This window comes from Megascapheus bottae, unplaced genomic scaffold, assembly GCF_031878675.1.
Source record: "Megascapheus bottae isolate mThoBot1 unplaced genomic scaffold, mThoBot2.hap1 HAP1_SCAFFOLD_309, whole genome shotgun sequence".
Classification (NCBI taxonomy): Eukaryota; Metazoa; Chordata; class Mammalia; order Rodentia; family Geomyidae; genus Megascapheus; species Megascapheus bottae.
Genome location: NW_028327372.1, coordinates 80,832 through 94,061, shown reverse-complemented (window position 1 = coordinate 94,061; position 13,230 = coordinate 80,832). Strand labels below are relative to the sequence as shown.

The 13,230-nt window shown below is 41.9% G+C and overlaps 1 pseudogene; it reads left to right on the top strand.

Moving 5' to 3' along the window:
- Window positions 1–13,230, top strand: part of LOC150040010 (piezo-type mechanosensitive ion channel component 2-like) — an 87,848-nt pseudogene that overhangs the window by 20,129 nt on the left and 54,489 nt on the right.

Genomic DNA, 13,230 nt, shown 5'->3' with positions numbered 1-13,230 from the left:
GCTTCTTTACATCAGTATTACGGAAGTGTGGTTACAGTGACATTGTCTCTGATCTCAGTTTACGATGTCCATGTGATCAGAATGCCTTGGGGCTTTCAGATCCTCATCTCTGCAGATTCTCTTGAATCTCACCACTACAACTATTTTGCAGCCTCTTTGAAAGTTATAAGACATGCATTAATGAATAATACAGACAGTCCTCATGCTCTTGGGTGACCTTACTGTCTTGCAGATCTAAGAAACAAATGGCACCTGGTGATTGATCGCCTCACTGTGCTCTTCTTAAAATTCCTGGAGTATTTTCACAAGCTGCAGGTGTTATGTGGTGGATCTTGGAGTTGCACATCATCAAAATCGTCTCCTCCTACATTATCTGGGTTACTGTGAAAGAGGCAAGTGAAAGTTTGTTGTATTATCAGACAGAATAGAATCAATCACAATGGCCCATCCATCTGTTTCCTTCTCCATCTCTCCTTGGTGCTTTTCATTCCGTGCCTATTGTATTAGAACATCACAGCTAGGTGCATGACCTTTGACATTCAGAAGACACAAGGAACTCAGAAGACAGAAAGACTGGAGAGAAAATCGGGTGGCTTAGGTCCTAAATGGCTTGGTTGTGATGCCCTACTTTCTTATTTTGATCTAGTCACAGTGAATTTTTTTTTGTTCTTTGAGACAAGCCACTAAGTATCTGATCCATTTGTATAAAGCCTCTGTTTTCTTGTCCGTAAAGAAAAATTACCATTCTGTCAGCAATTGTTTCACTTTTGCTATGGAAAATTAACTTTCTCTGAACTGAGGTTTTATTGAGTCCCTATTTTAACAAGTGGTTTTTGTATAATGTTTGCATATTTTATTTTAATTTTATTTTTGAGATGCTCACAATTCAAACTATCTGCTAGCAACTAAGCCAGGTAATCGCTATCTGCAGTCCTTAAAAAGTTTAACTAAATTGGCCACTGGTGGCTCAGGCCTGTACCTATGTGACAACTGCACTTGATCTCACTTCTTGTGTTCCTCCAATCAGTTGTTAAAGAAGCTCAAGCCACGTCCGTCATTATCTTTTTTTTATCCAACATGTTTTGCATTATTCAACCAATCTTCCCAGAGAGTAAATGGGATTGTGACAGTCTCTTACTTATAACATCACCATAGAGTTCCCCCCACCTCTATCTCTCTCCCTGTCATGTCCCTCCCTCTACCCCTCCTTCCTCCTTCTTCCTCTCCCCCCCCTCTCTTTCCCTCCAGTGCTCACAAATGCATGGTGTGAAACACTTCATTTAACCTTATTATTCCTTCTTTTTAGATTATTTTTCTAATACTGGGGCTTCAATTCAGGGCCTAGGCGGCACTGTCCTTATGCTTTCTCAAGGCTAATATTGAGCCACAACTTGAGCCACAGCACCATTTCTGGCTATTTTTTTTTGTGCATGTGGTACAGAGGAATGGAATCTAGGGCTTTGTGCATGCTAGGCAAGCACTGTACCAGTAGGCCATGCTCTGGCCCCTTATTATTCATAAACTCAAGAGCATGAGTGGGTTTTAAAGTCCTCTGGAGCCAGGCATCAGGTTTATAATCTTAGGTACTCAAGGAAGCTGAGATTTGAGGATCAATGTTCAAAACCAAGCCAAAGAGGAAAGTTCATAAGAGTCTTCAATAAATCACCAAAAGATAAAAGCGGCACAGTGACAGCCTTGAGTGAAAAAGCTAAGGGACAGTGTTCAAGTATCCAGGCCCTGAGTTCAATCCAAAGTCCCAACACACACACACACACACACACATACACACACACACACACACACACACACACACACACACACAGTTCCCCCCACACAAACACTCACACTGCCTTTCCAGCACACACACCATTTACCTATCAGTGTGTGTCCCTCGTATGTTCTCTCTTAACTATAAGGCCTTGGACCTGCCTTGTCTTCTCCCCATCTATCTTGTGCTTACACTTCCGGTCTCAATTTAGGTCTAATGTCTTTTTTGTGTGTGTGCCAGTCCTGGGGCTTGAATTCAGGGCCTAGGTACTATCCTTGAGCTACTGGAGTTGCAGCACCACTTCTGCCTTTTTCTGTGTATGTGGTACCAAGGAATTGAGCCCAGGCTTTGTGCATGCTAGGCAAGCACTCTACCACTAGACCATGCTCCCAGCCAAGCCTACTCTTTTAACCTTCCCTCGTATAGCCCATAGAGCTCTGGACTTGATACATGTTTGACTTTATAGTAAATTCACGCTGTTATTTTCTTCTTGTAGCATTAAATGTTTCTAGGGCATTTTTTTCTGTGCCAGTACTAGAACTTGGACTCTTGGTAGGCACTGTCCTTTAGCTTCTGCACTCAAGACTAATGTTCTACTACTTGAGCCACAGCTCTACTTCCAGCCTTTTGGTGGTTCATTGGAGATAAGAGACTCACAGATTGTCCTGTTCAGGCTGACTTTAAACCACAGTCCTCAGATCTCAGCCTCTTGAATAGTTAGGATCACAGGAACCAGCTCCTAAGGCATTATTTTAAGAATATTCAACATATTCCATGACTGAATACAACAGAGGTGCTTCTGTACTATTAATGGAAAGGAAAGTCATTAGACATGGGGGAATATCTCCTTGATACATAACCTCATTTGCAGCTAAAAGCCAATATATTTGAGTTGACTTTATTGTTCTCCTTCCGAAATCCTGTGCCCCACCCCCTCAGCGTTTTCTATCTTAGCAATGATTCTAGCATCGATTCAGTTTGCCATGAAGAAACCTGAGGTAATGTCTTACACCTTTCCCTCCAAGTCTCCAACCTGCTTCCATCAAGTGATTCAGCGACAAATCCAGCTCATGTTCCACTTAAGTCCATCTCATCTCATGTTCCATTTAAGTCCAGTGCAACTGCCTTAATGCTTCCTTCCAACTGTGACTCACATCCTTAGCCCCTGCAAATCCCAGGGTAACTGGTCTCTGACCTCAAGTCTGACCAATATCACATCCTCTATTTTTCCATCACATTTATCTAAGGAAGCTAGAGATCATACCTTACTTTCAAACTCTTTGTCAACAGGTCCTTTAAGCCTCTCTGTTTGCTGCAGAATGAGTTCATGTGCCATTGCATGGCTCATGCGAGATACGTTGAAATTTGACTTCTGATTATGTCTCTATCTTCCCTCATTGTGGCATTTTACTTTATTTTACTTCAGTTCATTTTTTTCTGTTCTTTTATGTGCCAGTACTGAGTCTTGAACTTAAGGCCTAGGCACTGCTCCTTAGCTTTTCTTGCTTCAAAGCTGCTGCTTTACCACTTGAACCCCAGCTCCACTTCTACCTTTTTGGTGGTTAATTGGAGATAAAAGTCTCACAGACTTTCCTGCCCATGATCCTCAGACCTCAGCCTCCTGAGTAGCTAAAATTATAGGTATGAGCCTATAATCCTAGTGCCCAGTCTACTGTGGCATTTTATACTTCCAACTCTTAATTCCCCATGGTCTGTAGTCATCTTTTCTCATCATTTGTTTCCATACTTTCTTGCCTTTGCTTCTGCATAGCTGACTGGAATTTACTACCCACCTCTCACATTCAGTACTCACCCCATTCACCTGGTTCTGCTCTTTGTGAACCCACTCATCAGACCAACGATCCCTTGTAAATGCTCTCACAGAAACTCACATACATCTGTAACCTAGCTATTGCTGTTGTTTTATAGCTATTAAATTATCCTATGTCTTATCTGTCTTCCATATAAAATGTAGTATCCTCCAGACCATAATTCACTCATTCCCTCATGTCCCTGTGCATGCCAAGAACACAAGCAACACGTTCAACTGGAGAAGTCAAGTTGTCTTGCCTTTGATGTTATTTCATATCATATCTTTTTGTCCCCATTTCTGATTTTATGTTTCCAGGTGTCTCTGTTCAACTATGTATTTTTGATATCTTGGGCTTTTGCTCTGCCATATGCCAAGCTGCGCCGTGTGGCCTCAAGTGTCTGCACTGTGTGGACGTGTGTGATCATCATCTGCAAAATGTTGTACCAGCTACAAACCATTAAACCTGAGAACTTTTCTGTCAACTGCTCCTTGGTGAGCTTTGAGGATGGGAGACCTCCCTGAATGTCCGTTAGGGAAGCAAGGCAGATACTTAGAGTCTACCCCCACCACTCCCCATTCAGCACATGCAGCCTAGATTGTAGGCGAAGTTGTACAGTCTGGCTCTGTTAGCCTGGACCTGCATCTACTTTGGAGTTTAGATCCCCCTTGAAATGAGCTCCCAAATCTACCATGCCCAGAGCTGAGGGAGAAAAGCCTGCCCATGTCCACTTGGCAAACTGACTCTACCTTCTCTCTCCTTTTTAGCCAAATGAAAATCAAACCAATATCCCCCTTCAAGATCTAAACAAATCTCTGCTCTACAGTGCTCCTGTGGACCCAACAGAATGGGTTGGCCTGCGGAAGTCTTCTCCTTTGCTCGTCTACCTGAGGGTAATGCGTCTCCTGTGCCTAGCCTATAACTGCACAGTTACAATTTGCAGTCCTCTCCCAGGACAGTCTCAGTGTCCTGTGTGGTCATCACTGCATCTTCTTCCATGGTTTTGAGAGTCACCTTGGCTGCAAACAAGTGGATATTAAAATCAGTACTCATCTTATATGCTGAAGGGAAGTTGTCCAAGCAGTCTCATGTTGGTTAGATAAAATATGTTAAGGAGCTCACAATATAAAGAGCAAGTTTGATGGAAACATCAGAACTAAAATATATCCAAAATAAATTGCAAATCTTTTAAAAAGCATAATGTTAACTTGGCCAGAAACAAAGAAGAAAAATTGTCTGAAAAGGAAATGCTATAGTTTACAAGAAACTAGCATTCCATTGCAAGAAATTTTTAAATTGTCTCTATATTTTTAAAGGGTATATATTATAGCTAGAAACAATAAAATACATATCTCTGAAAAAACTTTGATAACAAATACTCATAGAAACATAGTACAAACAGAAGAACATAATTTTTCACATTTTACTTTGACAGATAATTTAAGCAGTCATGGTCATATTATACTAGCCATTCATATAAAATAAAACCATATACTTGGCAGTTAGGGGTGTGTGTGTGTGTGTGTGTGTGTGTGTGTGTGTGTGTGTGTGTGTGATTTTTGCAAGTACTGAACTCAGGGTAAGGGTGCTTTTGTTTAGCTTTTTCTATCAGGGCCTGAGCACTGTCCTTGAGATTTCTCAGGCTAGTGCTCTACCACTTGAGTCACAGCACCACTTCTGGTTTGCACATGCTGTGCAATTTCCAGTTTTTCCTTACATGGTAGATAGTGTTAAAAGTCGCTCTTAGAAGGATAAAATACATTAATATTTGAAAATAGCAATTATACTAATATCTGTCAGCTATTTCCCTGCATGTTAATTATTTCCATCATTATTGTTATAAGAACTACAATCTTACCCTCATGAGCATTCTTTCTGGGGTCGGATATCAGTGATATTAAAGCGTTCCCTCTAGCTGGCACCCCACTTCTCCAGCATAGTGTAATCCCAGGATATCTCCCTGCTATCATTGCACTTACACTTCCTATAAGGTCAGACTGCCTTCTTCCAATAGGCAGGCACTCTGCTTCCTTAGCATATGGAGTGTACTTAGCAAGTAAATAGGAGTGACCAGTGTGATGTACAGAGATTTTACCTCCTGTTCCTGGGGCACCCAGCCTGAGTCCTCAATGGAGATGACTCCACAACAAATAAGACAGGGAGAATCAGTCTTCCATTCAATCCTACCATGAATTACTAGTAGGATATTATAAAAATGTCCTTTTAGATATCCAGAATTAAGTACAGTGATGGGGATTGCTTAAAACTAATGAATTGTAAAGCATTTGGTCTACCCTGTTTTTGTTTTCCTTCTTATGATTTGTAGAATAATCTTCTGATGTTAGCTATTCTGGCCTTTGAAGTCACCATCTACCGCCATCAAGAGTACTATCGAGGTCGGAACAAGCTCACAGCCCCTGTGTCTAAAACTATCTTTCATGACATTACAAGACTTCACCTAGATGATGGGCTTATCAATTGTGCCAAATACTTCATAAACTACTTCTTCTACAAATTTGGCCTGGAGGTAAGTTTTCATACCAAGGTGATTTATTTCTATTTACCATGAAAAGTCAAGTAGCATCTTTGGCTAGCTGGTCACCAGAGCCTCACTATCTATCTTTAGCCAGGAAGTTTGATCCTCTTGGGATATACAGATGCTGCTGCTGTTGCTGCTGCTGCTGCTGCTACTACTGGTTAGCGTGGCTGGGAATTTTCCACACTCAAAAGCCATTTCTCCAACTGCAACAGAGGCCTCTCTAGAACCATCCAACTATATGGAGACCAGTTATCATAATAGTTCCATATAAGGAATAAAATTTTAATTGCTGGGTACTGGTGGCTCATTCCTGTAAACCTAGCTACTCAGGAGGCTGAGATCTGAGGATTGCAGTTCAAAACCAGCCCAGGTAGGAAAGTTCCTGAGATTCTTATCTCCAATTAATCACCAAAAGTCAGAAGAGGAGGTGTATCCCAAGTTGTGGACCACCAGCCTTGAGCTCAAATCTAACCAAGAGCGTGACCTGATGCCCTGTATTTCATCCCCCAGTATCTGCACCTTCAAAATTATAATACTGACCTTTTGTTTTTACACTATTTTTATGCAAGTTCAAACTGCAGCCACAATGAATGCTATAACCTGACATGATTGTGGTAAGGCTATCTCTTTAGTATGAGGTGGTTATTGTGACAATGGCATAGTCTATCTTCCCACTCAGTAGAGACAGCCTGAGCACTGTAGGTCTCTACCCCAGCAGGTGCACTGGCCCACAACCCCTTCCCTGTAAAGCCGATCTCTCTTGCATCTTATCACCCTTACACAGACCTGTTTCCTAATGTCAGTGAATGTAATCGGTCAGCGAATGGATTTCTATGCCATGATTCATGCCTGCTGGCTGATTGCCGTCTTGTATCGACGCAGAAGAAAAGCCATCGCTGAGGTCTGGCCCAAGTACTGCTGCTTCCTGGCCTGTATCATCACCTTCCAGTACTTCATCTGCATTGGCATCCCACCTGCCCCCTGCCGAGGTGAGCCCCGTCCCCCGGCTTTTAGCAAAAGTCATTATCAATGGCCACTGGAGAATTGATGTTTGCTGTTTATCTCGGCCCTCCCCCCAACAGATTATCCATGGCGATTCAAGGGTGCCAACTTCAACGACAACATTATCAAATGGCTGTACTTCCCTGATTTCATTGTGCGACCCAACCCTGTGTTTCTGGTCTGTAAGTGTTTCCACCACAGGGTTCATGACATTCATACGCGAGTTTACATTGGCTCATTATTCTTCCCATGGTAGGCATTAGTGCTTTTGCTTCTTTCCCTGAACTTCACAATCATGTAAAGGGTTGTTTTATTCATTAATATTGCAAGTCATTAATGGTTCCTACTTGCTCTATTACATTTGCAAATATTAATAAATCAACGTTGAAGTCCCACATTCACTTGTATAACTCCCTTTCCAATATGTTCCCTCCTTAGTCACAGGTATCTGCATAACCCATCTTTTTGAAGGTAGTAGAGAGGGAGGCCTCTCAGATTGAGTTGTGATCAGGTTTCAAGATGCCACTATCAGGCAGGCCAAAATGAAAAACAAGGCTGTAGTGGCAAGAAAGAGGCTTTCAGGCAGGAATGAACAGGTCAAAGCCTTTGAAAGAAGCCAGTAAATAAAGGATTGGAGCAGTTTCTTTCCCTTCCCCCAAACACACACACAGAGTAGGGAGTGTCAGACAATACAGAGTACTTGATTGCCGTAAATATTTCAGGATTTTAGGACCAACAAAGCAACCTATGACTTGGCTCTGGTGACCTGGCCTTGGGGTCTGTGCCAGGCAGCTCTTAGATATTCTTCTTCCTGTCTTTCTCTCTGCCCCCTTTAGTGTATCTAAGCTCAAGGAATATCATGTGGGTACTAATGCACAGGGAATGGCACAAGAATGTCACATCTATCACATGTAAAAGATAAGAAAGAATATGGGGAAGGTCCAGGCTGGGAATGTGGCACTTGCCTAGCATGCATGAAGGCCTGGGTTCAATTCCTCAGTATCATATACCCAGTAAAACCCAGAACTGTGCAATGGCTCAAGTGGCAAAGTGCTAGCATTGAGCAAAAGAAGTTCAGGAACAGTATCCAGGCCTGAGTTCAAGTCCCAGGACTGGGAAAAGAAAAAAAAGAATATGAGGAAGAAAAGTGCTCCAGTAGCTTTCTCAAAACTAGGAAGAATCCTGGCATGCATAGCTAATATTTCCAATCCTAGCCATTCAAGAGGCTGAGATATAAGAGCTTCAGTTCAAAGTCAGCCGAGGCAGAAAAGTCTGTGAGACTCTTATCTCCCATTAACCAGCAAAAAGCTAGTAGTGGAGGTGTGGCTAAGGTGGTGGAGTACCAGTGTTGACTAAACAAACCCAAAAGAAAAGACCTTGGCTCCAAGTTGAGCCTCAGTACCAAAAAAAGAAAGAAAGAAAGAAAATCCTAATGGGAAATTAATGCAAATCCACACTGTCTCAGGAAAAATTCTCTACAACTAGAAGCCTAGTAGTGAACACCTCACACTGGTATAAAGCAATGTGCAAACAAATCCCAGGCTTTCTCTTGGGGAGGCCCAGCCTGTGTGTTCTATCTTTCCTCTGGCACACTGGCAAGTAATGACTTTTACTAGACCCTGAAAGCCTAGGGTGCGAACTTTGGGGATGCACTTTCCCACAGGTGTTGGTGGCTAGTTCATGCTGCTTGTGACACTGGACCTCAGAACAGGAGGTGATATGGTAGTCACCTCCCTTTGTCTTGCCAGATGACTTCATGCTGCTCCTGTGTGCCTCCTTGCAACGGCAGATTTTTGAGGATGAAAATAAGGCTGCAGTACGAATCACGGCTGGGGACAATGTGGAAATTTGCATGAACCTAGATGCAGCTTCATTCAGCCAACACAACCCCGTGCCAGATTTTATTCACTGCAGGTAACAATGGCTTCGTCTCCTCAAGTCACCCAGACATGAGCATTGCATACAGATGGCTCCTCTGCTTCAGATCTCTCTAGAACACTACTTAAAAAGAAGCTATTTGCGAGAAATTTGACTAAAAGAAAATGATAAGCATTCATTCACACAGGGTTTCCCCAATTCATGTTTGTATATTACTACTTATGCCAGGGTTTCCTGTACACCAGGCCAGTGGGAAAGGAAAGATGGATGCAGGGATCATAGTATGGTTTCTCAACTATTCCAATATCAAGGATGAATTTCCCCCCTTCATACAGTGGCATTCTTGACCTTGCTTCTTGCTTGTTATGTTGTTGTCTTTTGACTGTTTGGAGGTTGTTTCCCCCCTCCCCCTGCCAGATCTTACTTGGACATGTCCAAAGTGATCATCTTTAGCTACCTCTTCTGGTTCGTCCTCACCATCATCTTCATTACGGGAACAACTAGGATCAGCATCTTTTGCATGGGCTACTTGGTGGCCTGTTTCTATTTCCTGCTCTTTGGAGGCGATCTGCTCCTGAAACCCATCAAGAGCATCCTGCGTTACTGGGACTGGCTGATTGCATACAACGTGTTTGTGATTACAATGAAAAATATCCTGTCAGTAAGTGGAACCCTCTCCTATATAACACACTTGTGGTTTCCATGTAAGAGTAAACAATCCTCGTGCCTCTCACATGACCTTGTTAAAAGCCTGCTGAACATTTAGGATCCAAATGATGGTTCACTCCTTTTTTTATTGAACCAGATTAGGCCAAATTCTTTCTACTCATTTTTCACTCCTTGAAGGCCATACTTCAAAGGGATCTGTATTCAAAGGAATGAATTCTAAAATGTATTTCACTAATTAATCCTATCCTTCTTGAGGAACAATTTGTCATCACTCACTGCATGGTTTTGAAGTGACTCTAGTAACCTGAATCAGACTTACAGAATCCTCATAGTATTTGAAAATAAAATGCTCTTCCATAAAAAGAGTCATAGGAACGTGTAATAAACTGAGCAGTTTTATAGACTGTTATGTGGGGTAGGGAATGATGAAGAGGGACTGGGAGTGTGTCCGTGGTAGAGTGCTTGTCTAGCGTGCATAAAGCCCTGGGTTCGATTCCTTAGCACCACATAAAAAGAAAAAGCCAGAAGTGGTGGTGTGGCTCAAGTTATAGAGCACTAGCCTTGGGAAAACTCAAGGACAGTGCTCAGGCCCTGAGTTCAAGTCCCAAGACTGGCAAAAGAAAATATCTTACATATCTGGGTGTGGTAGACATTAGAGAGAATTCAACATTGTGATGGCTTCTAAGCAGAGACATCCAGATGAGTAGAGACATCTTGTTTGCTCTGCCAGTGAATACCTGTGTCCTTTCTTTACCATGACAAATGAATTACAGTGCCCAGTTGTAATTCTATAGTACTGATCATTCTATTGCACTGATCTTCTAGACCCCAAGGGCACCCCTTCAGTTATTTGGTGCTGCCAATATTTGGTTAAGAACCTTTCATGAGCTCATCAATAGCATTATGTTGGACCAAAGAGATCCCCAGAGGACAAAGTCCACAACTGTCTCCAACCTGGGTATCAGACTTGTGGTGTTGTCACTGAGGAGAATTTCTGGACACATTGAAGCAGAGACAAGTTTATTAAGGAAGCAGAGCAAAAGAGAAGGCAACATACACAAATTGGATGCAAATATACAAACACACACAGAGTACTCAGTGGTGTAAGTATAAGTACTCAGTGGTACTTATACATGAAAATAAGACAGAAGAGTTAACATTCCTCTTTGTTCTGGATACCTGGTATATCTAATCATTCTTGACATTATCATGTGGGACCAAAGAGATATTAAAGCTAGCCAGTTTGCTAAATCTGGGCCATAATTTCTTTTCTTTTGACAAAGTCTCCTTCTAGTACAAAACTAGTTTTCCTTGAAATATTTACCCAGAATATTCTTATCCAGAACCCTGGATACAAAGTTAAAGGCACTGTCAGTTCCTACAGTCTCATGGAAGAGTAGCAAAACCTAAGAAAAAACATGCCAAGTCAAGCCATCTATCAATAGCAAGTGTATTCGTAGCTCCGTCTTCTTCTGCCTTCATATCCTGATTCTAGCATGGCTCAGGCAGAGGGAGTTCATGCTGCTTCAGCTGCTTCTCAACTCTGTGCCTGGTTCTTACAGCTGGAACTGGTACTGAGTTAGAAAAGCAATGATGTAATGATCCACTGCTTCTTTCCCACTTAGGGATTTAGGGATGAGATCATCCACCATTCAATTGCAAAAAGCTATTGCAGACTTGAGTTGGGAGATGATATATAATGTATAGCATTGTGTTTAGGGGTCTAGGAGGGCCAAGCATATGCAGTCATAAATACTTGAATAATTTATTTTGCCTCGCGTCTGTTGAAAGATGAATTGTCTAGTTGATGGTAGAGGCAGCTTTGGGCAGGTCAGCACTTTACCCCATTCACATTAATTTACACTTGGAAAGTATTGAGAATCGAAAAAGAAGGTATAGACAGGAAAACAAGCCATTCCACGCTGGAGCCAAGCTCGTGATGAGGGGTTTAAGCTAACCCATCCATCCACCTATTTGTTCATCTGTCCATTGTCATAGTCTTCTTTGCTGAGTGAAGAGCTAGAGATAAATAGGACTCAGTTTGTAACCCTTAAGGAACCAACTTTCTAAAGAGGAAGATATACCTGTTTTAAAATTATGGCAATAGAGGTTGGGAATTTGGCCTAGTTGTAGAGTGCTTACCTAGCATGCACAAAGACCAGGGTTTGATTCCTCAGTTGCACATACATAGAAAAAGCCAGAAGTGGCTCAAGTGGTAGAGTTTTAGCCTTGAGAAAGCCCAAGGACAGTGCTCCTGAGTTCAAGCCCCAGGACTGGCAAAAACAAAATTATGGCAATAAAATCATCTGTGAGAACGATTGCCACATTTTAAGAACAAAACAAATATAAAAGTTAGCCTAGATCTCACCTTGTTGTATGATGGATCCAGTCCTGAGAACACAGAAGCCCCCCATGTAAAAGCCCAACTTTGGAGTTTGTATTGTAGCACTAGTGGATACTACAGGCTCTCCAATCTCAAAGCCCTGCCTAACTGTGTTGAACTAATACATGGTTTCCATGGCCAAAACCTACACAGGTGCATAACAAAGTAGAAAACAAATCAGATGTGAACACAATCAAAGTCAGTCAAAAACCAGTGAACACTCAAATCAAGCAAAGATATCCACTATAAGGCCAAACAAATCAATTGAGGGCAAAATCAGTTGGAGATAAATGTCTCACAGACTGTTCTGACTACTCTGGCTTTGAATGGCCATCATCAGATCTCTGCCTCCTGATGAGCTAGCATTACAGATATGAGCCACCTGATCCTGGCTGGAACCCATCTTTTAAGTTGATACTTACAAGGAACAAAAGCTTGGTAGCACACAAATATGTCTGGGATTCCTGGCTAAATAGCCTCCGCTTTAGGAGCGAGGTCTAAGGATTAGTACTCACAGGATCCCAGCTATACACACAGTGAATCATCATCACCTGTATGTGTTGGCCAGCAGTAGTTAATGCTTATTTAAAATTCACCTCCCAGGGAACTTAACATAACTGTCTTGATACATTCATTTTTTAAAACAGATATTTACTAGTCATCATCAGCAACAGTAATAACAATAAAAGATTCCTTTATCCATAGAATTAGCCAAATAAGCCCCAAAAGACTTCCTTGGTCTCCCCTGAAGACTAGACACCCATGTCCTTCTTGGACACCCATGAATGATATGCAAGTAGTTGTTTGTCTACATTATTTAAGGAATAATGACAAACAGAAACCTTCGCAGATTCAATAAGGAGCCATCAGTGATTTTTCACATATTTGCTAGCCAAGGTTGGTTGAATCCCAGAAACAGCCAACAGGTACAAAAGCCAAGCCCTGCTTACCATTCCTTCCTTCAACTCCACCCTGCAGCTTAGGTCTGGAATGCTCTCCTTGAGGGACAGCATAGATTTAATTGTTAGACCTGTGAGAAAGGAAGTGTACCAAAATCAGAGTCCTAGATTTCAATGAGTATCCATTCTCAGAGTTTGTTTCTTCCAAAATAGCTGAGAATTTCTTCCTTGAAAAGAAGTGTTTTTGCAGAGGCATCACATTGGAGACCTTCCTTTCATTC